This window comes from Plecotus auritus, assembly GCF_963455305.1.
Source record: "Plecotus auritus genome assembly, chromosome: 4".
Taxonomy (NCBI): Eukaryota; Metazoa; Chordata; class Mammalia; order Chiroptera; family Vespertilionidae; genus Plecotus; species Plecotus auritus.
This window is the reverse complement of record NC_137775.1, coordinates 187,378,505-187,399,752: the sequence shown is the minus strand read 5'-3', so window position 1 is coordinate 187,399,752 and position 21,248 is coordinate 187,378,505. Positions and strand designations below refer to the sequence as shown.

General features: G+C 51.8%; 1 protein-coding gene across 3 annotated transcripts in view; it reads left to right on the top strand.

The window, feature by feature from the left end:
• Nucleotides 1–1,569: 1,569 nt before the first annotated feature.
• ELMO1 (engulfment and cell motility 1) overlaps nt 1,570–21,248 on the top strand; it is a 415,657-nt gene continuing 395,978 nt past the window's right edge. For 2 of the 3 annotated variants that reach the window (XM_080667113.1, XM_080667111.1), the window contains exon 1: nt 1,570–1,949. The gene's annotated coding sequence lies outside the window, so the exon portion shown is untranslated. The remainder of the gene's footprint in view (nt 1,950–21,248) is intronic. The other variant, XM_080667112.1, reaches the window with a different exon arrangement.

The following is a 21,248-nucleotide window of genomic DNA, read 5'->3' as shown; positions in this document are numbered from 1 at the left end:
TTTCCTGCTTTTAGTTACTGGCTTATAATGATCTGGACCCAAGTATTCCTGCTACTAATACATTCTCCCAAGGTTACATACATAATAAGGGGTCACTCAGAAAAATAATGTGAGCTGCTAATGAAAGCCATCTGTGTAATCTTACTTTTTCTAGTATATATAAAAATATAAAAAGAAACCAGTGAAATTACTTAGTTTCCATCTCTCTCTCTCACACACATATTTACACACACATATATACTGTATAAATGTATATCTTAACCCAACACACTAACCGAATTGACTCTATTATCATTTGATGCCCAGCTGGCATGGCTCAGTGGGTGAGTGTGGACCTATGAACCAGGAGGTCACAGTTTGATTCTAGGTCAGGGCACATACCCGGGTTTCAGACTCCATCCCTAGTGTGGGGCGTGCAGGAGGCAGTTGATCAATGATTCTCTCTTATCATTGATATTTCTCTCTCTCTCTCCCTCTCCCTCCCTCTCTGAAATCAATAAAAATATATATTAAAAAGTAAACTATTAACATTTGTTCAAATGATGTAACCAACACTAAAATTATTAGCACCATTTTACATGCTGTTTTTCACACTAAGCCTCCTGTCTGTTTCCCACTAACTGAATATCTCAGGCCGGACTAGCCCCATTCAGGTGGTCAGCAGCTGCTTGGAGCTCTTGCTGCTAAAGAATAGCCAGCACAGGGTTACAATTTCAGCCTCCTGGGGGTGGGGGGTGGGGGTGGGTGGAGTGGGTGTGAAATTTAAAGGGGAGCTTTGCCTTCCACCTTGGACTCTAGTGCCTCTCTGTCCCCAGCTACCCCTTTTGGCAGTTTGAAGGAGTGCTTGCTCCTGCCTTTGCATTTTCTGGTGGAACCGACGGAGATATTTCTGAATTTGGAGAGGACAGATGTTTCTCCTGCAACCTTCCAACAAGCGTCCCTTCCCTCCTGGCACCTAAGCTGGGAGTTAATGTGTTTGATTTCTGCTTAGACAATGAGTAAAGTAGGTTGCATGAATTAAAAATGTACTCTTAAGTACCAAGTTGGGGGTAGAACATCTTGCTTTATGCAAAGTTATGCAAAACTAGGGAGTCCCTGGCTTCATTAATCAGAAATAAAGCTTGTAGTCCATTGATGTGTAGGTCAGCGTCAGGGTAAGGAAACAGTAGACCGCCTTGTTCTGCGGTTATTTTTGCCTCACTGCCCCCGGGTGGAGGCCAGGTGTCAACACAAACACATCAGCCACTAAGGTAGCTTTAAAACAACCCACCTTAGTTTCCCCTCAAAATTCCAAACCCGCTGCCAAAAAGGAAGGCGTGTAAAAGGTGCCACGCGCTGCGGGCCTCCTGGAGGTGGCGCTAGGAGGGTGAGGGAGTTAATGAGTTCCTGCAAAAGGCCGCCTGTGAGCTCATCCGAGAAGTCATGCTCGGCGCACACATTATTTATAGCAGATCTGAGGCTTGCACGGTGTTTGACATTTAATTTTAAGTAGGGGGACTTCAAAAAGTGTGGGGACTCCCCTCCCCCCAACCATCCCGGTAAGTGCAGGGGCCAGGCACCGGCAGGCAGGGGGCGAAAGCACCGGCCACGCGCACCCAGGCGCAGGTGCCCGGGCGGCCAGGCGCGGGCAGCGGCAGCTCGGAGGAGAGTTCGGGGCTGGTGTGGACGCCTTGCAGATGCACACTGTGTCCCTGGCCAGCAGGAGGAAGGAAGAGGAAGTGAAGCAGCGGCAGCCGGCGTAGCAGCCACCGACCCGGAGTGTAAGTGCGTGTGCTCCTCCGGCGAGCGCGCGGGCGAGGATGGGCACGGGCTAGAGGCAGACCACCCACCCTGCGCAGCCCCGGCAGGGCCACCGAGCCTCCGGCCACCCTCCCGTGGTCCCGCGTCACCAGAGCTCTGTTTGCAGGGAACCTTCACCTCCGCAGTTGCTGTCCTGCGACCCCTGGCAGGTTCGTAAAGTTTCCAGGGCTGGCGCCGCGTCCCGACTCGCTGACCTCAGCGTGGCCAGGGAGAGAGCTGGGGCTGGGACAGGGAGGAGGCGTCCAGCTCCGGGGGACTCCGGTCGCCACGGAGACACTTTTGTTTCCTCCCTGGGGGCACGGAGGCTTGGGACTGGATGGGGGGTGGGGGGATGGCGGTGGGCGTTGCGGGGTGAATGAAGGCTGTAGGCGCGCGGGCGCTCAGCAGTTGGGGAAGTCTGGACACTAGGGGGACGGGGGAGTGGGAGACGAGGGAGGCCCCTCTTCCCACCCCCCCCAATGGAGCGCAGGGCCCGGGGCCGGGAAAACGTAGAGACGTTTGGCCAAGGCCAGCTGGAGGGGGCTGCGGGAGGATTGAGCTGCTGGTGCTGGGGGATTGGGAACGGCGCAGGCGGCGGGTAATGGGGTTGGGGGCTTGGAGACCTGAGAGGCTGCGCCTGAGAAGGAACTGGCAGCTCAGACTCCCAGCTTTTCTCGGGAGCTGGCAGATGGGAGGGAATCCCCCAGCGAGCGCGCTCCTGGGAGGGAGTTCTGATGGGCTAGGGATGGAGGGCCCCCGAGGAGCTGGAGGGGGTGGTCAGGGCAGCTGGGAGCCCCGGGGAACCACTAAATACCCGCCTCCAGGGACTTAACGAAGTCCCCGCTGGGACCCGGAAAGATGCTGTGTGTGTGTGTGTGTGTGTGGGCGGGGGGGCGGTATTGAATGGATGAGACCAGCAGCCGAGAGGGGGCGCAGGGGGCGCTCCTTCAGAAAAGGGGGCAGCGAGCTCTGGGGGCCTTACAATCAGAGCGGAGGGTTGCCGGATCACAGGAGTAGCTTTGAGGAAGAGGAAATACAGAACTCAGCCTGTCCGGGTGCGCGCGTGTTCCGGGGCGCGCGCTGAGGGCCGTGAGTGTGCGTGTGTGTATGTGTGCGTGTGTCTGCCTGCGCCTGTGTGAGTGTGACCATGGGACTGCAAGGGGCTCCGGAGCCCAGGGACTCTCCGCTGAGTGACCCTCTCCCCCAAGGGGGCCTTTTGAAGTTGACAGGGGTTGTCGGTGCTAGGACCTAGGTTGACCTAAAGCTGCAGGGCTTGGCCCCAGTGGTGACCTGGCTCTGGGGCCTCTGGACAGCTCCCAAGACTCAGAGAACATATTTTATGATGTCCTGTGCCCTGACCATGGGACTCCTCACACCGCTGGCCATGAATGATGCAGACCTAATTCATTATATTTTAGATTTTAGAGAACCTAAGACATGGGTTTCTGCCTTACTCACGTAATTTAAAAAAAATATTTTTATTGATTTCAGAAAGGAAAAGCGAGGGAGAGATAGAAACATCAATGATGAGAGATAATCATTGATTGGCTGCCTCCTGCACACCCCCTACTGGAGATGAGCCTGCAACTCAGGCATGTGCCCTGATCTGAATCCAATAGTGACCTCCTGGTTCAGAGGTCGATGCTCATCCGTTGAGCCACACTGGCAGGACACTCCAAGAATTTTTAAAAACTAGATGTACTGGTTGTCTTCTGGGGAAATTGTGAGGGAATGACCTGGAGTGTTGGAACTCTGCAGGGGGGGTGGTGCCAGGAGGGAAGGGGCCCAGGGAAGATGCTTGGTAGGTGTCAGAGCGGGGCAGGCTGGGAGACCAGCCAGGAACGGGGTCTGGTGGAAGGCACTGAGGACCAGGGGCAGTCACTGGGCTACAGGGTGGATGGGCCTATTGATGGCCATATCCACCATCCATCCCCTTCCCAGGTCTCATCTCTCTGCCCTTCTTAACTGCAGCCACTCTGCCTGCCCCACATTCTTGTTTATCACCACACTCTCTCCCCAGGGCCTTTGCACATGTTGTTCCTCTTGCACAAGGAGCTCTTCCCTACATGTCCAGGTGGCTCCCTGCCTTGCCTCCTTCTGGTCTCTTCTCAGTTGTCAGCGTACAGGAGGCCTTCCCTGAACACCTCAGACAAAATAGCAACTTGCCACTCCCTGGTTCTCTTAAGTTGCCCAATTTCCCCCCTTACTACTTAATTGTATATTGATTTGTTTATTTGATTAGTGCATGTCTCCCCCGTTAGATGGAAGTGCCATGAGGGCAGGGGCCTAGTCTTGTTTACAGGTCCAGAGTCTAGAGACTCCCAGCAGAGTAGGTGCTCAATAAATACTTGCTGACTGACTCAGTTAGCGACGCCCATTGCAGGCCATGCTCACCAGGGAAATGTGCCGCAACATATTGTAGCATCAGCGGCAGGTAAGGAGCCCAGGCAGCAGACCGGCTCTTGCTTCCGTGTGCTCCCTCCTGTGCCCCGCTGCTCTTCCCGCAGACCCCTTTCCGCCTTGAGTAGACCCCTCCCTTAGCATTTCAGCCCAAAGAAAGGAACCGAGTGGTTCCTCGGGAGAGTGGGAAACAGGTACAGATCATCAAAAACATATAACCACTCCGGAGCTGGTGTTCATCCCTCTCCTTGGAGACTGTCTTTTCAAAGGGAGACAGTCTTTTCAAAGGGAGTGTTGCTTTAGCCAAGGAAACACTCCCCTAGGAAGAAGCAGACATACACTGTATCCCACCCTGCTCTCCCAGCAGGTGGAAGTGGGGGCAGCGGAGGAGCGAGGAGCGGAGGTGAGAGAGGAAGGAGAGGGAGGGAGAAAGGAGAAGCCGGGTGGCAGATGCAGAGGGGAAGAGAGAAATGCCCAGAAGAAAAATGAAAGAGAAAACAGATGAGGGGCTTCTACTGCACTGCTAAATCATAAGCGTTTGTTACAGTGTTGAGCTAGGACAATACTTAAGTGTTTCACAGTAATTTACCCCTGTGGGTATTCGGTGTGAATGGGTGGGGAGATGTGGAGAAGTGCTTTGAAGCCCTTTGCAGAGAGGAAGTGGCTGGGGGCGTGCCAGGGAGCTCAAGTGTATGCTCACTTGCTTAGGTAGCACCTTCCTGAACCCGGAGGGTCTGGAGGCAGTCGTTCCCACAGAGGGCTCTCCCTGTCGGATCTGAGACAGTAGGTACCCTTCAGGCTTGTCACCGAGGCCTGCAACCACAGGTTCGTGCCGGAAACCATCCGAGTGGATAGTTTGGCTTGGAAGACATTCATTCTGTTGAAGTTGGGAAGGTGGGGAGTTACTGTACACCACAAAGCCTCGAGTGTTGGCCCTCATTATGCAAGGAGTTCTGTCTCCTAGTCAGCCAGTCCCGGTGCCTAAAGGGAGGGTCGCAGCCCAGGCGTGGATCTCACTCTCCATTGATTAGGTCCAGACCAGCAGTTTGACGCACACGAGAGGAGAGACTACAGTGGAAATGGAGTGTTTCAGAAAACAGACATTGGATCTTAGTGTCAAGTGTTATTGCTTAACTAGAAGCCTGGTGCACAAAATTCATACATGGGTAGGGTCCCTAGGCCTGGCCAGCGAGTAGGGCCAATTAGCGATTAGGCTGGGGCCTTCCTTTGTTCCGCACCGCCCCCTGATGGTCAGCACACATCATAGTGAGCGATTGAACTCACGGTCTTCTGGTCGAACTCCCGAGGGGACAATTTGCATATTAGGCTTTTATATAGAGAGCTAGATGTGAGTCATGGTAAAAAAAAAATCTGTATTTATGATTCTGAAGGCCCTAGGAATCTACCTTTTGAACCAGTTTGCAAGAGATTCTGACGAAAGTGGTCATAGTGCTGTACTTTAAGAAATGCTTAGCTGTCCCCTCCCCTTACAAAAAGCTGTTGGCTTTATCTCCTGAAGAGAGGTTATTTCCAAATGTTGGATCAGATGCCATAAATGCAACAGCCGTGGACTTGACTTTGAAACACTTCTGTTTCCAGACCTTGGTGGAGTGCTAGGCCTGATTTTCACTTCGGAGACACGGAGGAGCAGGACATTCGTTCATAATAACTCTCTGGCTTCAGTTAGAGTATAAAGACTGAAGATCTTCTTTTCTGTCCAACTTTCAATTTAAAGCTTTTGAGGTCTTTGGAACTTTGCTCAACTTTCCCTCCCCTATTTTACACCTAGGATTACCCCTTACGCATGATTTTAATAACTCTCAGGGTATTGCAAAGACAGTAGTCATTTCTTCGGGGGGCAGGCACACTACGGGCCACGTAATTAGATGAAGCATTGCAGCTGACCTGGCCTGGGACTGGCCAACCAGAGAAGAAGGAGGCTCAGAACTTCCGCACTGTCCCAAACATCTAGGGGACGGTGTGGCTCTGGTCATGTGTGTGGCCTGTGGAAGCATGTGAATGGGCCTAGCACAGTGTTCTAGGTCCAGCAGAACTGGCCTGAACACACACTGCCACGCTGGTTGGAGCACTCCGTTTTCTGGGTAACTTAGGAGGCCTGCGCACTAACAATCGGAACTCATTGATAACAGCCAGAACTGAAGCCTGCAAACGCTGGCATGATCCACAGTGAAGTTAGCCTGAGACTTAGCGCTCTCTTTTCTCAGCATTCACGAGGTAAGTGCAGGGACAGCTGGAGCAGTTTCATCACTGGCCTAAGGTGGGTGAACAGCCAAGGATCTGGTAGGAGCCGTGTGGGAGAAGGGATGCTAGCTCACCAAACAGAACTCACAGCATCCAGCGGCGAGTGCCGAGTAGAGAAATTAGGCGTGTAAATAGGGGATGCTTCGCAGTCAGTGCTCTGGGCCCCCACAAAACCTGATTTCCAGAACCTGAGCAGGATTATTATTGGAACCTCGGTTTTAGGAATCGAGACTACAGTCTTCACTGTTTTCATTACAGTAGTTACTGCGAGGAACAAAGTCCTCGGTAGGAAGCATTGGAAAACCCACCACTCCTGTTGGGAGCGTTGTGCCTGCTGGGTAAGGAGCAGGGTCTGGGGCCATGATCAGGGAAGGCCTGATTGAGCACTGCCCCAGTGGGCATGAAGTCACAGCATCCGTGGGACATTTTTCTGCTTGTGCCAACAGCTGACACCCTCCCGGCTGGTATGCTGCTTGGAAATGATGGGAGACAGCCAGTATAGCATTGCCATCCAATTTTATAGGCATGGCTCGGAGGAATGAAATGTCACGGGTGTTTGGAGAGTAGATCTGAGCCGACACCGGCTTCTCGGCCTCTTCCCTGCTGCTTCTGTCCTGAGGGTCACGACGCCTGTGTTTGTTACTTGCTCCTCTTGTTGTTTTCCTGGGCTGCCCTGGTCTGCAGTCAGGACCCCCAGATTGAGCCGTAGTGCACTCCAGGTGTACCCTGGGTGCTGATGGATGTGCCCAGGGTTGCCGTGGCCCCCAGAGCTGTGGCCACCACCCCTGAGGCCCAGTTTTTCAGAGCTGGCACCTGCCTTTGGATAGCTCACCCTGAAGTTGACCTTCTGAGCATTGAGAATGGAGCCTGCTCTCAGAGACAGCAATGCCTATCACCCAAGCTCATGATAACGAAGCATATAAGCTAGGATGCAATTCATTAACCAAAAACGAGAAAGTTGTTTGCCAAGGACAATAGAAACATATTCCTTAGCCAACACGTTTTTCTCCTTGGATGAGTCATCATGAAAGCAAAAATATGGGACCATTTTGGGGGAACCAACTGGGGTGAGGGAATACACTGAGAGTATTTTCCTGCTGGCCATACATTGGCTACCTCTCCTGATCTGCGGATGAACACCAGCTCAGGGTGCCGCAGACTGCAGGGCCGTTTCCCCCGGGAGGAGCCGAGGCTACGGATTCTGTTCTTTTCTACTCGCAGGCTGCTGCCCATGTTACGTTGACCTTTATTTCAGGCGATCTTAACCTCCGCATTTTTCACTTTGGGGCTGGATAATTCTCTGTTGTGGGCCGCCCTGTGCATTGTAGGCTGTTCATTAGCATTGCTGGCCTCTGCCCTGGAGATGCCAGGAGCGGCACCACCTGTCGGAACTAAAAATGCTTGCACCTGGCATTGCTCTGGGTGGGGAGGGGAGGGGGCCACCCTCCTCCAGGTGAGAACCACTGGTGCTGGCAGAGCTTGTGTTGGGCTGGCAAACTTGGAGAGACAGAGCTATGCTTTTGAAGGAAGCTACCTGGAAGACACACAGGTGTATGGCAATATTATTCGTGGCTGGCCGTGGTCAGCAAACTGCGGCTCGCGAGCCACATGAGGCTCTTTGGCCCCTTGAGTGTGGCTTTTCCACAAAATACCACGGCCTGGGCGAGTCTATTTTGAAGAAGTGGCGTTAGAAGAAGTTTAAGTTTAAAAAATCTGGCTCAAAAGAAATTTCAGTCATTGTGCTGTTGGTATTTGGCTCTGTGGACTAATGAGTTTGCCGACCACTGGGTTAGACCTTCCTGTGCCATCAGACAGGCCAGACTTTCAGCAACAGTTACAAGGGCCCGGTTTTCTGTTTACAGGTCATTCCTTAGACCAGGGGTGGGGAACCTCTCTTCTGCCCAGGGCCATTGGGATATTTATGACACCATTCGTGGGCCATACAAAATTATCAACTTACAAAGTAGCTGCTATATTTGGTCACACATTTAATTAACTCACCCCTAATGCCTTGGCAGGGCCAGACCAAATGGTTTCTCGGGCCTTACACGGCCCCTGGGCCGGACGTTCCCCTCCCCTGCTTACACTGTAACATGGCGTAGTCACAGGTGGTGGTCTCACTCCTTCTGGCCCTTCCTTTCTTCCAGATGTCCTCTCGAGCTTTCTTCCCTCCTGATTGCCATTGTCTTCCTCACTCAGATTGGTTTCAAGTTCTTATTTCACGTCTGTTTCTTCATGGCGTCCCTTGGCGAAGAAGACTGTGTACCTAGCGATTTTAGGTCGCGGTTTCCTTCGCGGCCTTGGATTCTGTCCGCCGGCTCCCGCGGCAACTACAGCCTGTACATAATGGGAATAAGATAGGCATGTGAGGGAGGGATGGATCCAGGCCCCGTTTGGCTTCTCTGGAGGCCTGTGTGGCAGTGCTCAGGAAACGTCCCCTGGGAACGAATGACAGGGCGATCGGCCAGCTCCTCTGCTTGTACAACGCCCCTCGGCTGGCGGGTTAGTGATGGGTATTGATGTTCCGTTTAGTGTGACCAGGACTGCTCAGCGGGTCAGGGGAGCAGCGTGGAGGGACTGCTGCACGGGGAGCCCTTTCCACTCGGCCCCTTAGGTGTCTGCCACGTTTACTTCCTCAGGCCCTTACCTGTACCCTTTGGGGACTTGCGCGTGTGGCTGCAGTTGCTGTGGCATGCAGAGCCGTGGAGCCGTATCGCTGGCTCTGGACTGGGTCTGTCCCCGTCAGCAGCCTCCAGTCCCAGCCCTGTCGCCACCCTCCGCCACCCTCCGCCCTTCCTTCCGCCCTTTGTGACTGTTTTAGTTTGCACTGCGTTCAGTGAGCCAGCCTTTGGCTCTGGGCTCTGTGGCTGAGCGGGGCTGGATGAGCTGTATTTTCCAGGCTGCCACACACCATTACCCCTCATTTCAAAGCACAATACATTTCAAAATAATTTTTTCTCCTGATTTTAGGGTTTTTAACCCAAATGCAGAGCCACAGCTGGCTCAGCCCTTGGCCCTCATAAGGCATGTGGTTTGGGAGGAGGCTGGTGAAGGGCCTTTGGTTAGATGGCGTGTTTTTGGCCGAGTGAAGAGTGAATTCCGATAGCACTCGGCCAGGCTGGTTTGTACTTGACCTCTGCCCACCCTCACCCTGCCCCGCCCCGCCCCGCCCCGCCCACCATCTTTAGGGAATTTGTATAGTGGACCCCGTGCCCTCCTTATTCTAGCGGGGGCCACTCTGGGGGATGTGACTGAGTTCTCAAACATTTAGGTTTGGGGGATGGGGCTGACTCTCACATAGGCTAAATAGTGTGTGCTGTGTATGGATGTATGTGTGGGAGAGAAAGCCACGTGCGTGCACACACCACACACACACACACACACACACACACACACACACGTGCAGGGCCCCTAAGAATAAAAGGCCTGTGGAAGCAAAGACACCATTGTCTCAGCCTCTCAATCCTGTGTTCTCCGTGCTTGTCACTTTTACAGCAAGTCAGCACAAATCCCATTAAACCAAAACTGCTTATCAAGGAGCGACTATGTTTCCATCATCTTTAGACTGACTTTCCTGCCAGGAAGTGACTTCTACTCATTAGAACTATTTTCTCAATTACTGTCTATTCATCCATTGAGAGTTTGAAAACATTTGTCTGGATTTATATGAGAAAGGCACAATAAAACTTTACTTATTAATTGTAGTTTTTTTTTTAAAGAAATGTGTGGCTTACACTTAAGAGGTGTATAAATATTTTCAAATTGAAGTATTGCTGGGCTCACAACACCCATTATAATACTTTGCTCATCCATTCATTCATTCAGCAGCCATTTAAAAAATTGATTTTAGCCCTCGCTAGTTTGACTCAGTGGATAGAGCGTTGGCCTGCTGACTGAAGGGTCCTAGGTTCGATTCCGGTCAAGGGCACATGCCTGGGTTGTGGGCTCGATTCCCAGGAGGGGGCATTCAGGAGGCAGCCAGTCGATGATTCTCCCTCATCATTGATGTTTCTATCTCTCCCTCTCCCTTCCTCTCTGAAATCAATAAAAATATATTAAAAAAATAACATCAGCTTCCCACATTTTCACAGGCTTGCGTTGGGGTCCATTCCCTAGCCACTCCATTGTTCCCCAGGCTAGACGGACAGCCAAGCACCTTCCCTGAGTCACCCCAACTTCGCTGCACATGTGCCCCTCTTCCCCTTGGTTCGATCCCTTCCCCCTGTGATCTGCAGGGAAGGGACAGTGGTTCCCAGGGGAGCGAAGCTGCCGCCTCCTGGTGAAGCTGCCCAGGCCCACAGTGCCTGCCCCACCCCCCCGCTCGCTTTCCTTTATTAATATTAATTAACTAATATTAATATTAGCCAGCTAATGACGCCCATGGCAGTCCCAGCATAATTCATTGCACCAGCTTTCACTCCCCAAAGTTTCCCAGGTTGGACACTTCATTTCAGGGCCACCCTAGGAGCAGCCCCGTGTCTCCATCCCTCCGCATTCTCTCTGGCTACTGCCGTCCCTGTGGCTCCTTTTCTATTTTCTGCTCCTGCGGGAAGGCAGCAACCAGCTGCCAGGCTCCCAGCTCATTAAGCAGTAGCTCATGGGCCTGTCAGTGGGTAATGGCTTTTATGGAGTGGGTCGGAAAAATAAGCCTCCATGCAGACACTAAACTGCCACCAAATATGGGTGTGAGAGAGAAACGTCTCTCCTTGTGCTGAGAAAGGGGGATAGTTCCTCCCCAGCTCCCTTCTCAGTCCCGAGAAGTCACTTCCCTAATCCCTGTGTGCAGCTCAGGTTTGGTACGTGTGTCACTCTCTTCTCCCCAGGAAGGAGATACATGTGAGCTGTTCGGCTGCTGACTTGTCCTGCCTCGTTACTGTGTGTCAGGACTGGTGTGTAACTTTAAATAGGATCCAGTGTTACATAAACATTTAAAGACCCATACAAAGGCTACATAGTGACATACACAGCTTTACGTTAAATCGCTGGAGAATTGCATTCATACCAAAACAGGTATCAGTTTCACAGGGGCTCAAACCTATTAATTCACTTTGGACCCATCTCCAGACGACATTTACATGTCGGAGAGGCGGCCGCCCAACGTCACGTCCATCCGAACAGAGCCCTCACCTGTGCCACACGCCAGATGGCACGCTCGCCTGCGGCCAAGTCCCCCTCACTTTGTCAAGTTCATGTTTGCCCCAGTTGGGTCTGTCACCTTGGCAGGTGGCTTTGAGTGGTCATGCTACTTGGGGAAGGATTGAGAACAGTTTGCTGACAGACCTTTGCCTCAGCAGCGTGTCAAAGAGCAGAGTTGGGGGGCAAACCAGCCATGACCTGAGCCGGGCCTCCGCCAGCGAGGGGCAGAGGGCAGAGGGCAGAGGGCAGGATGGCGCGTTCACTTACATCCCCACCAGATCGCGTCCCACAGCAGTAGACATGGTGTTGTAAGTATTGCTGACTTGTGTAGGGCTATTGAACATCTTTTCAAATATGCCACTAAAAATCTAGCTTGTGACCGTGTCCATAAAACAGTCTGAGAATCGGCACTTAGCGTGGGGAACGATAAGACGCATGAAGGTGTAAGCAAACGTAAGTCGTCATTGTGGAAGTCCCTGGGCAGAGTTTATTTCAGCATCCGTCTTTCAGTAATGAACAGGCATTAGCGTAACTTTTCATAACAAGATCAGTGCAAGGCCCAGAGAAATGGTAGAACAGCAGTTTCAATGTTGGGATTCTTTCAAAATCTGGAAATTGCAGTATGAAGAGTGGGGCTCATCCATTTGAAGTGTGAGGTGCAGGAGGAGGTGTCTAGTATCGTGTGCAGGGGAAAGGGACTCATGAACACTGGCCTTCAGGGTGCTGGAGAGGCACGGGTGTGACCTCTAGGAGCGGGCCGAGTGTATTTCAAATTCTAACGGCTGCCGTGGGTCTTCATGTGCCTCCAGTGTTGGCTTATGAAATACTCTCTCCTCCATGTGTTTGTCCACAGGCATTCATTGAGCACCTGCTGGGTGCGCTGGGGGTACGCGATGTGATACATACACAGCCGTATCCTTCCTAGAGAACGAAATAGACCTGTTGGTGGTTTCACGGGCTGCTTAGACACTGGTGGGGAACTGTACATCGATCAAAAGATCACACAAATGAGTGTGGCATTTAAAGTGTGCCAAGGGCTGTGGGGGAAGGAGAGGTGCTGGGAGGGCCTCTCAGGGGCTAGTCTATTCAGGGAGGTTAGGGTTTGGAGAGAGAGAGAGAGAGAGAGAGAGAGAGAGAGAGAGAGAGAGAGAGAGAGGAGGAATGGATTTTACTGTGGAAGAAGGAGACCCTGCCCGTGACTAGCGTAGGTGGAGGTCATGTGAAGGACAGACTTGGATGTTGAAGGAACCAGAGTGGCCAGGACAGCAAGCCCTCCCGGCCTGGATTGGACCGGAAGGCTCATCGGGCCTTGGGTCTTTATGGGCCTTCATGGAAAGGGCAGCGGGAACCGCTGAAATGTTTTACGCGAGGGAGTGATTTGATCAGCTGTTCGCTTTGCAAAGGTCTACCTGGCCCCAATGTGTACATTTTACATCATTTCAAATTGGTCACAATGTGCTTCCACTCTTACTACTTTTAGAATCTAACCATTTCCAAAAGGATCAATTTAGCCGCTAGTATCTCCTTCAGATTTTAAAGAGCAGCTGAACCGAGTGCTTTAGCATGGGCCTTGCAAGCACTTAAGAATGATAAAGTAACCAGTTCTATGGGTCTTAGACTTCAAAATGCCAGAAGCTGCATTTTAGCAAGTCTCTCAGGTGATTCTCATGCGAAGTGGCCCGGATTCCACTCTGAAAAGCATCCCCCTAGGAAGTGCTGTGGACACAAAGGAACCACAAAGCTCAAGGTGACCCGCACTCTGGCAGCCCGTGGAGGATGGCACCTCTCTGTGGCTCCGGTTGAACTTGGACCTCATCTTCCCATCCTGGAGGGCTTTTCTGCCAGTGCCCTTGAAATGCTGCTAAACCCTCCAAGTTCCTTCTAATTTATTTCCTCAGCCTGTCTGTATGCAGCTGCCTTCTCAGATCTGTGGCTTATGATATTTCACTTTTCATTTTGTCCCCGTTTAATGAGAGTCCTTTGATGTGAGTCCTGAGGCGGTTCTGAGGCTGGGAGGCGGTGGGGAGGCCCGGCCGCCAAGGTGCTGCTTGCTTTGCTCTGGGACAGGAGGCTGAGTGGGCTGCGAGGGGGACAGACCCATCCGCGGTTACCAATAGGGCGCGGTCTTTAGGGACTGCAAGGGCCAGATGCCAGGGCGACTCCTTCTGGAGGCATCTCTGTGGCTCCCTGGTCCCTGGTGCTCTTCTAAAATTCTACGCAGAAAATGGCTGCGATGGAGCGCGTACTGGGCCCACGGCTGCTCCCCGGGGAGAGTAGAGCCCAGAACTCCTGCCCCGATGAAATCAGGTTGAAACGAATATCGTGGGCAAAGTCGGAGAAGTCACAGAAAAGGCATTAGGCGATTTGGTAGGCGAGACAGGCGAGTGAAGTACCCTGGACCCACGTTTCCCAGCCAACAGGACACAGCTCAGCAGTCACCGCCCCTGGGAGCCTGCCGTGATTTCCTGGGACCCCTCCCTGGACACACGGGTGCCTCTCTCTGCTGATGTTCCTCGTGGTTTCCCCCCCAGTGGACTGGCATTCCGGGGGCAGATATTTCCCATGTGGAGCCCACCACCGGCTCTCGGTTCATGCGGGCGGAAGGCAGCTCTGTGGCATCTATCAATGAACCCTGGTCCCACTACAGTCCTTTAAAATGTCTCTCCGTCCCCGCGTGAGGCCCAGGGACACGTGCCTGCGGGATGGAACTCTCACTGTGCTCCGTGTTGCTGAAGGAGGTCCTGCCCGAGGTCCCTGGGACTGAGGTGTGGGCCAGACCAGACTCAGATGTGGCCAGGCCACCCCCGCGGGCTGTGCAGTGCCCTCACCCCGCGGTGGCCATGGTGATGCGCTCCTGTCGCTCCACTGTGCCCACATCGGCCTGGGTGGAGGCACTTTCCGGGGGAGGAAGCCAGCGTGTCATTATCACAGGACTACCTGCAGACGTTTTTTGTGTTTTTTTGTTATTGTTAATTTTCATCCAAGGATATTTATTTTTTTCCATTGATTTTTAGACAAGTGGCAAGGAGGGGAAGAGAGAGAGAGAGAGAGAGAGAAACATCCATGTGAGAGAGACACATTAATTGGTTGCCTCCCGCATACTCCCTGACCTGGGGCCAAGGATTGAACTGGCAACTGAGGCACGTGCCCTTCACCAGGAATTGAACCCAAGATCCTTCGGTCCTTGGGCCGACACTCTAACCACTGAGCCAAACCGGCTAGGGCTGCAGAAGTATTTAGTATTTGTTCCACATGCGCCTCCTTACCATTCTCTCCCAGTCCCCCAAAGCCGATGGGGCAGCGACGTTGGAAGACCCTAACGTGGGAGGATGTTGAAACCATTTCTTGGCATAAATCCTGAAACTTCTCCCCTCGGTGCCTCGTCCATGGTTCAGCCAGCGGCGAATCTGGACAGTGTTTCTCCCTTCCTCCCCGCCAGTGGCCAGTGTCTGTGGCAGCCAGGCTTCCGAGACACACTGGGGGCTGGGACCCTCACCGCAAGGGCGGCTACCACATCTCACTCATTACATTCTGAGAGCGCCGTGGCCTTGATAATTTATGTTTCAAGGCTGTAATTGCACACTATTTTTCTAGCAGCTCTCAGGGGTTTCGGCCCGCAATTGAAACTTGATAGGTGTCCTGGCTCTTCACTGTTGGAATGATTTCTCCTGACGTTCAAGTGCTGAGCTGAGCTCATTTCTCTTAAACCAAAAAGCAAACCCCACTGTACGCATCCGAGTCCACCCTGGGCGTGAGCCTGTTCAGGCCTTTGGAACCACAGTCTCGGACCTTCCACTGCCTTCTCTCCCTCAGTTAAAATAACCAAGTAACTGCTCCTTTCCCCAGGGGGGTTCTGCCAGTTTCCGAGTCAGTCTATTTTAATTGTGCATTCTGGATCTGGGGGAACAACCTCAGGACGGGACTGGGGACCCACTGGGTAGACCGGAGCTAAACGCCACCCGTCACCTGAACTGCATGAGCGCCAGCGCTGTGTGTGAGCGAACGGTAATATGTGGGGTCCCCTGGGATTAGGGTCTGTTCGGAGCCCGTGTCCAGTAGTCCCCACATGGTCTGACTGGTTCCTCTCCCCAGTGACAGTCCCCCTTGGAAAGGCCGCAGGGCCCTTTGGCGAAGGCTGGGAGCAAGGCCAACAGCGTACACTTTTGGCAATTACCAGGGTCCTTCTTGAAGCCCTTCATTGAAGGGGTTCTGGAACATAAAGTGGTTCACGTCTGGAAATTGATGGAAGGGTCGTGACTCCGTCTTTCTGATTCAGGTCCAACTTTCCTTCACTTGACATGGACGTTTTCTGCTTCTGCAGATCAAGTCAGGATGTAGTAGGCTTCCCGTCGGTGTTGGTTCTGGAACACCACGATGAGCCAGCGTCACAGGTGTGTGCGAATCCGACCCTTGTGATTACCGCCTCAGTTCTGCTGTCCGTGCAGCAACCAGGCCACACTGGCAGGGGCTTACAGAGAGCCCTCGCCTGCTGGAGGCCTGAGCCCTCCTGCGCCCTGAGGCATCTCTCCCAGCCGTCTTGGTGGGGGCAGTGACTGAGGCAGGATCAGGTTGAGATTTCTCATCACCTACTTGCCGTGGGCAAAATCATGAAGTTCTCATACCTTCTGATAGCATCATTATTGAGCTACTCATACTGTCAAGGCTGCATCTTAAATTTAAACACATTTGGCCAGGCTGGCCTGGCTCAGTGATTGAGGGTCGACCTATGAGTCAGAAGCTCATGGTTCAATTCCCAGTCAGGGCACATGCCTGCATTGCGGGCTCGATCCCCAGTAGGGGGCGTGCAGGAGGCAACCAACCAGTGATTCTCTCTCATCATTGCCGTTTCAATCTCTCTCCCTCTCCCTGCCTCTCTGAAATCCATAAAAATATATTTTAAAGGTTTAAACACATCTGGATGAGGATGAAGGAGGCCTGGGAAAAGGTCACACTTCGCCCTAAGAGGCGTGTAAGTGCCTACACCACTCCCTTCCGCTTCGGGGATAAGCACAGGCTGTCAATTAACAAGGACAGAGCTCCCCTCCTCAGCAGCGGTTTGTGTATTTCTCTACTTTCACCCGTGGGGTCTTTGCGATTTTGGAAGCATTAAGGTGCAGCCGATTCCCTAGGGCCTTTCCCATGCGCCCCTCGAGTCATTGGTCTGCTCTTCAGGGTACAGACAGACTTGGCCCGTGCTCCAAAATGAAATGTCACCGCGGGTTCTGCTTCCCAATCGTCGTCGTCGGGGTGGCATGCTCTGAGCACATATGCTGTTGGACCGGTTCGGCCCAGTGCCGGTCCGTAGCCGAATGTTCCGTTCAGACAAGGCTGCTGAGGAGCAACGTGACAGGACTCATTAGCCTCTTGCCAGATCTCCTCTGAAGAGTTATTTTTGTGTTCGTACAATTTTAATATGTGGGGATAGGCTGTACCATTTTCCAGGCGCCAAAAGTGATCATTCATTGTTTTCTTTTTTTTATTAGGCGCTATTTTAGCTTCAAAAATAGTTTATTTTTTATGGGCCGTGCTGTGCCTTTGACCCAGTTCTTTTCCCTGGGATGTGTGTCCTAGGAAGATGAGGTTTATGATCTGAATGATACCTGGAATATTAATTCCTTTAAAATGAAATCACTGACCCCGGCCTCCTCCATCACACACGCACACACGTGCTCCTCCCCGAACATGCCTGTTTTCTGTTAAAAATGCCTTGGGAGTCCCCTGGGGAGAAGGGCCTCCTCTCCCTGTTTGGCAGGAGAGAGGATCTGCCGAGGCCTGTGGGACGCAGCTGGGAGCCACGGCCTCTGAGCCGGCCGAGCTGGGCAGCGCTGTCCTCTCAGCTCCTTTCAGCAGGACCAACCTGTGGGTGGGGTGCCACGCGAGGGGGCGTGGGGGGGCGTGGACCCTGCCGGCATGAGCGTGCCGTTCTCAGGAGTGAGCTGTCAGCAGCTTCTCCTCTGCCTGTAGTTGGCTGCAGCCTGGAAATGGATAAGTGACAGCTATGCAAAGGGCTTTAGAATAATGCAGCTTCAAGTACAAACCTTAGAGCAAGGATTTCACAGGCTACTGCTCCTGCCCGTTTCTCTTCACGAAAAGGGGTGACTGTGGGGGGTCCACAAACAGCTGACGTGATGGTCTGTCGTTGGCCGTTTTATTTGTGACTCGTCACCACATTCTGTATGGGTATTTTTGCCGTCTCACAGGGGCTCTGCCTTTGCTGACATTACATTGGAGTGGTCCCTGCCAGCCCACGGTGAGGCACCTGGGGCTGTGTCACCTGGGGGACACACAGTTCCGTAACATGAGCTTTTCCTGGGGGTGGGGGCAGGGGACACAGGCGTTCTTGTTCTTGGCTGGGTGCCAGCATGCCTGTTAGGTGCTTTTTGTGAGTTTTAGTTTTAGAGTATGAAAGTCTTAGGCCAAAACATACCTTTTCAAATTTGATTTTTTTCCATCATCATCTATTTATCCTCTCTATGCCCTCTTCCACCTCCACCCCTGCCCCACAATCACCACACCCAAAACATACCTTTAAAAATGTCTCCCCATCGCGCAGCCAAGGTAGCTGACCCTCGAATTGTCATCTTTTTTACCCCTGTAAATTGAACTGCAGAAGAGTTGTCCCTTTTGGCAAACAGTTTTGTTCCAAATAAGGACACATACTAATTTGCTTGGCAGAAAAAAGGAGTGGAAATATCTGAACTTGAGAGAGAATTCTCAATGCCATTCTTGCTTTGGAAGCAGCAGCTCAGCGTGCCCTTGGCCAGCTCTGGCTTCTGGCTGGCGCACGGTTTGGATCTAGCTTCTGAAACGGGCGCCTTGCTGGTCTGAACCGCGATGCTTCCTTGGGGTCATCAGGCAGCATTTGCAAAGGTGAATCTGTGATGTTTTCAGGGGAGAAGAGAAAGAACGTTTGATTGAAAGGATCTTGGAGGCCCTAAGCTAACGTTTCCTGGCGTGGGGTGGTGAAGGTGAGTTAGGTATCCAGGCTGGCTTTTAAAACAGATTTAAATAATTAATTATTCATATCAGTGCATCTTAGGAAAAGTATACCAAGCACATCAAACCTGTGATTGCTTAGGTTTTCTTGCTTAGGCTGAGACGAAGGTAAACTAATCTTAAGAGAAATAAGGTTACATATAATGGGGCTGGGCAATGACGTGGCTAGAGAGCCACCGAGGTGCCAAAGTCAGCTTAGCTGTGGCCTTGAGACCAGAATCCAGGAAAGTGCCTGACATTGGTGAAGCGTGACAAGGACAGCTAGCCTTGGCCAAGTGTTGACTGTGTGATGCTAAGTGATTTATATTGTTCTCTCCTTTAATCCTCACTACAGTTCCCTGGGTTAACCACCCTTAATATACTTACTTTATAGGTAAGAAAACTGAGTTGAGGGAGGGTGAGTAATGTGTCCAAGGTCACAGGGCCAGGAAGAGGCAGAGCAGAAGGGAAGGGAAGGAGGCCCTTAATATACTTACTTTATAGGTAAGAAAACTGAGTTGAGGGAGGGTGAGTAATGTGTCCAAGGTCACAGGGCCAGGAAGAGGCAGAGCAGCAGGGAAGGGAAGGAGGCCACGCCTGCTGTTCTGAAGATGGCCTGCAGGAGGGATCCTGGGGTTCGGAGGCTCAGAGGCCTGGGGGCAGATACTTATCAGGAGCTTAAGAAGGCTCCACTGCTTGGCACCAGGGACCCCAGAGACTTGCCTGAGACTTCTGTGAGTGAGGGTTTTGAAGTTTATTGGAATGGGGACTCACAGGGCTTTTCTGGGGAGGTTCTCTTTATACATTAGCAGTTCAATGCTGAGAAGCCTGTAGTTAGAAATCTTTTTTTATTTTTCTGTAATATTGATGGCTTTCAAACTCAGTTAACCACAGGTTCCCTTTTTCTCCAGTAAAACCTGGTATGTTTTATAGAACCCATATTCTCTGGAGCACCCATGTAGGACCCAACCTAATCCTTTTCACTCACTTTACACACGAGAAACTGGAGGTCCATGATGACTTGGTCAAGTCAAAACTAATTGTTGGCAGACTTTGCGTCATTAATCATTAATTTAACATATAAATCCAGCGTCTCCCTAGGAACTGGGGTATAGCAGGGAACAAATGAACAAGTTAAAGATATCGGAAGACATGTCAGTAATTGTAGTTGATGGTAAATCTGTGAAAGTTAGAAATCCTCACTTTTCTGCATCTTCTCACGATAGAAGGCATGCCTTTTTCATCTCCATTTCCCATTTTCTAGCACGGAGCAGGAATGAATCTTTAATTCCTATTTGTGAGTAAATGAATGAGTTGTTGATGATTTTGGGGGGGCGGGAGTCTTTCCTATTTTGTTACAAAATGGCCAGTTAAAAACATTGCTATTAGGGTTGGTGTGTATTTGGTGTGTAGCACACACTGACAGTTAAAACAAAACATTAAACACAGAATGATCTGGGAGGTCCCCAGGTGGAAGTAGGTGTCTTGGTCACCTCTTAAGGAGTCCAGTTTGGAATAACACTGACATGAGGTAGTCAATAGAAGATGGGTTATTTATGAGAGAATCCATATTTGAAAATCATCTCTGTCAGTTCCTTAGGGTTGCCAAATTGTTTCATTGGCTAGAATTTTCAGATCACATCTCTTATTTTTATTCCTGGGCTTTTACCATGTTTCCAAAGCGCCAGAATCTCTAAGGTTCTACTCCAATCCCAATGTCTACAGATTCCTGAGGAGTCCAAGGTTTGCTCAGACGTAACAGAGGTGAGTCACCAAATCTTTTTTTTTAATTATATATTTTATTGATATTTTACAGAGAGGAAGGGAGAGTGATAGAGAGCTAGAAACATGGATGAGAGAGAAACTTCGATCAGCTGCCTCCTGCACACCTCCCACTGGTGATGTGCCCGCAACCAAGGTACATGCCCTTAACTGAAATCGAACCCGGGACCCTTCAGTCCGCAGGCCGACGCTCTATCCACTGAGCCAAACCGGTTTCGGCAAGTCACCAAATCTTAATGAATGGCCAGTCCTTCAAAGCTGGAGTGAGGGGGAACTGATGTGGGTCCTGAGCGAGCAAGCTGTTCGGTGATTTTCTGAACTGTGCGGCACACTGTGGCCTTCCAAATCTCTGCCCTTGAAAACGGAAAAGGACTGATGGGACGGAGGGTGCAGAGCTTGCTCCTGTGCATGGTACATTTGAAGCATACCCACACAGCTGGCTGATGGTGGTACAGCAGGTGGGGTGTGGGAGTCCACTGGACCAGAGGTTCTGAGCTGCCCAGGTGGCCAACACTGGTAGGAAAGATAAAGAAATCCAACAAGCCAACTAGTAGGAAGATAAAGTCAACCAAGCAAATGGCTTTTCCACGGGCCTCGCTCCTTCTCAAAGGAATCTGCGGCTGAAGCAGACCGTTCCACTGTGGAGGAAATGCCGACCCGAAGCTGGCACGCTCTCAGCTGGCATGCTCACAGCTGGCACGCTCACAGCTGGCTCCAGTTTGCTTTGTCCTGGGAAAGGGAAGTGCCATGCGGGACCTGCTCCGTGTTCCACAGGGGCTCCCTGCTCCTGAGGGGCCCCACACAGGAGGCCACGGATTACCACCTAGCATGGCCCTCAGGCAGCACACACTCAACACGTCATCCCAGGAAGATCACTTCTCTTAGGAGACGGGTGTCCTGGGTTTCAGAGAGGG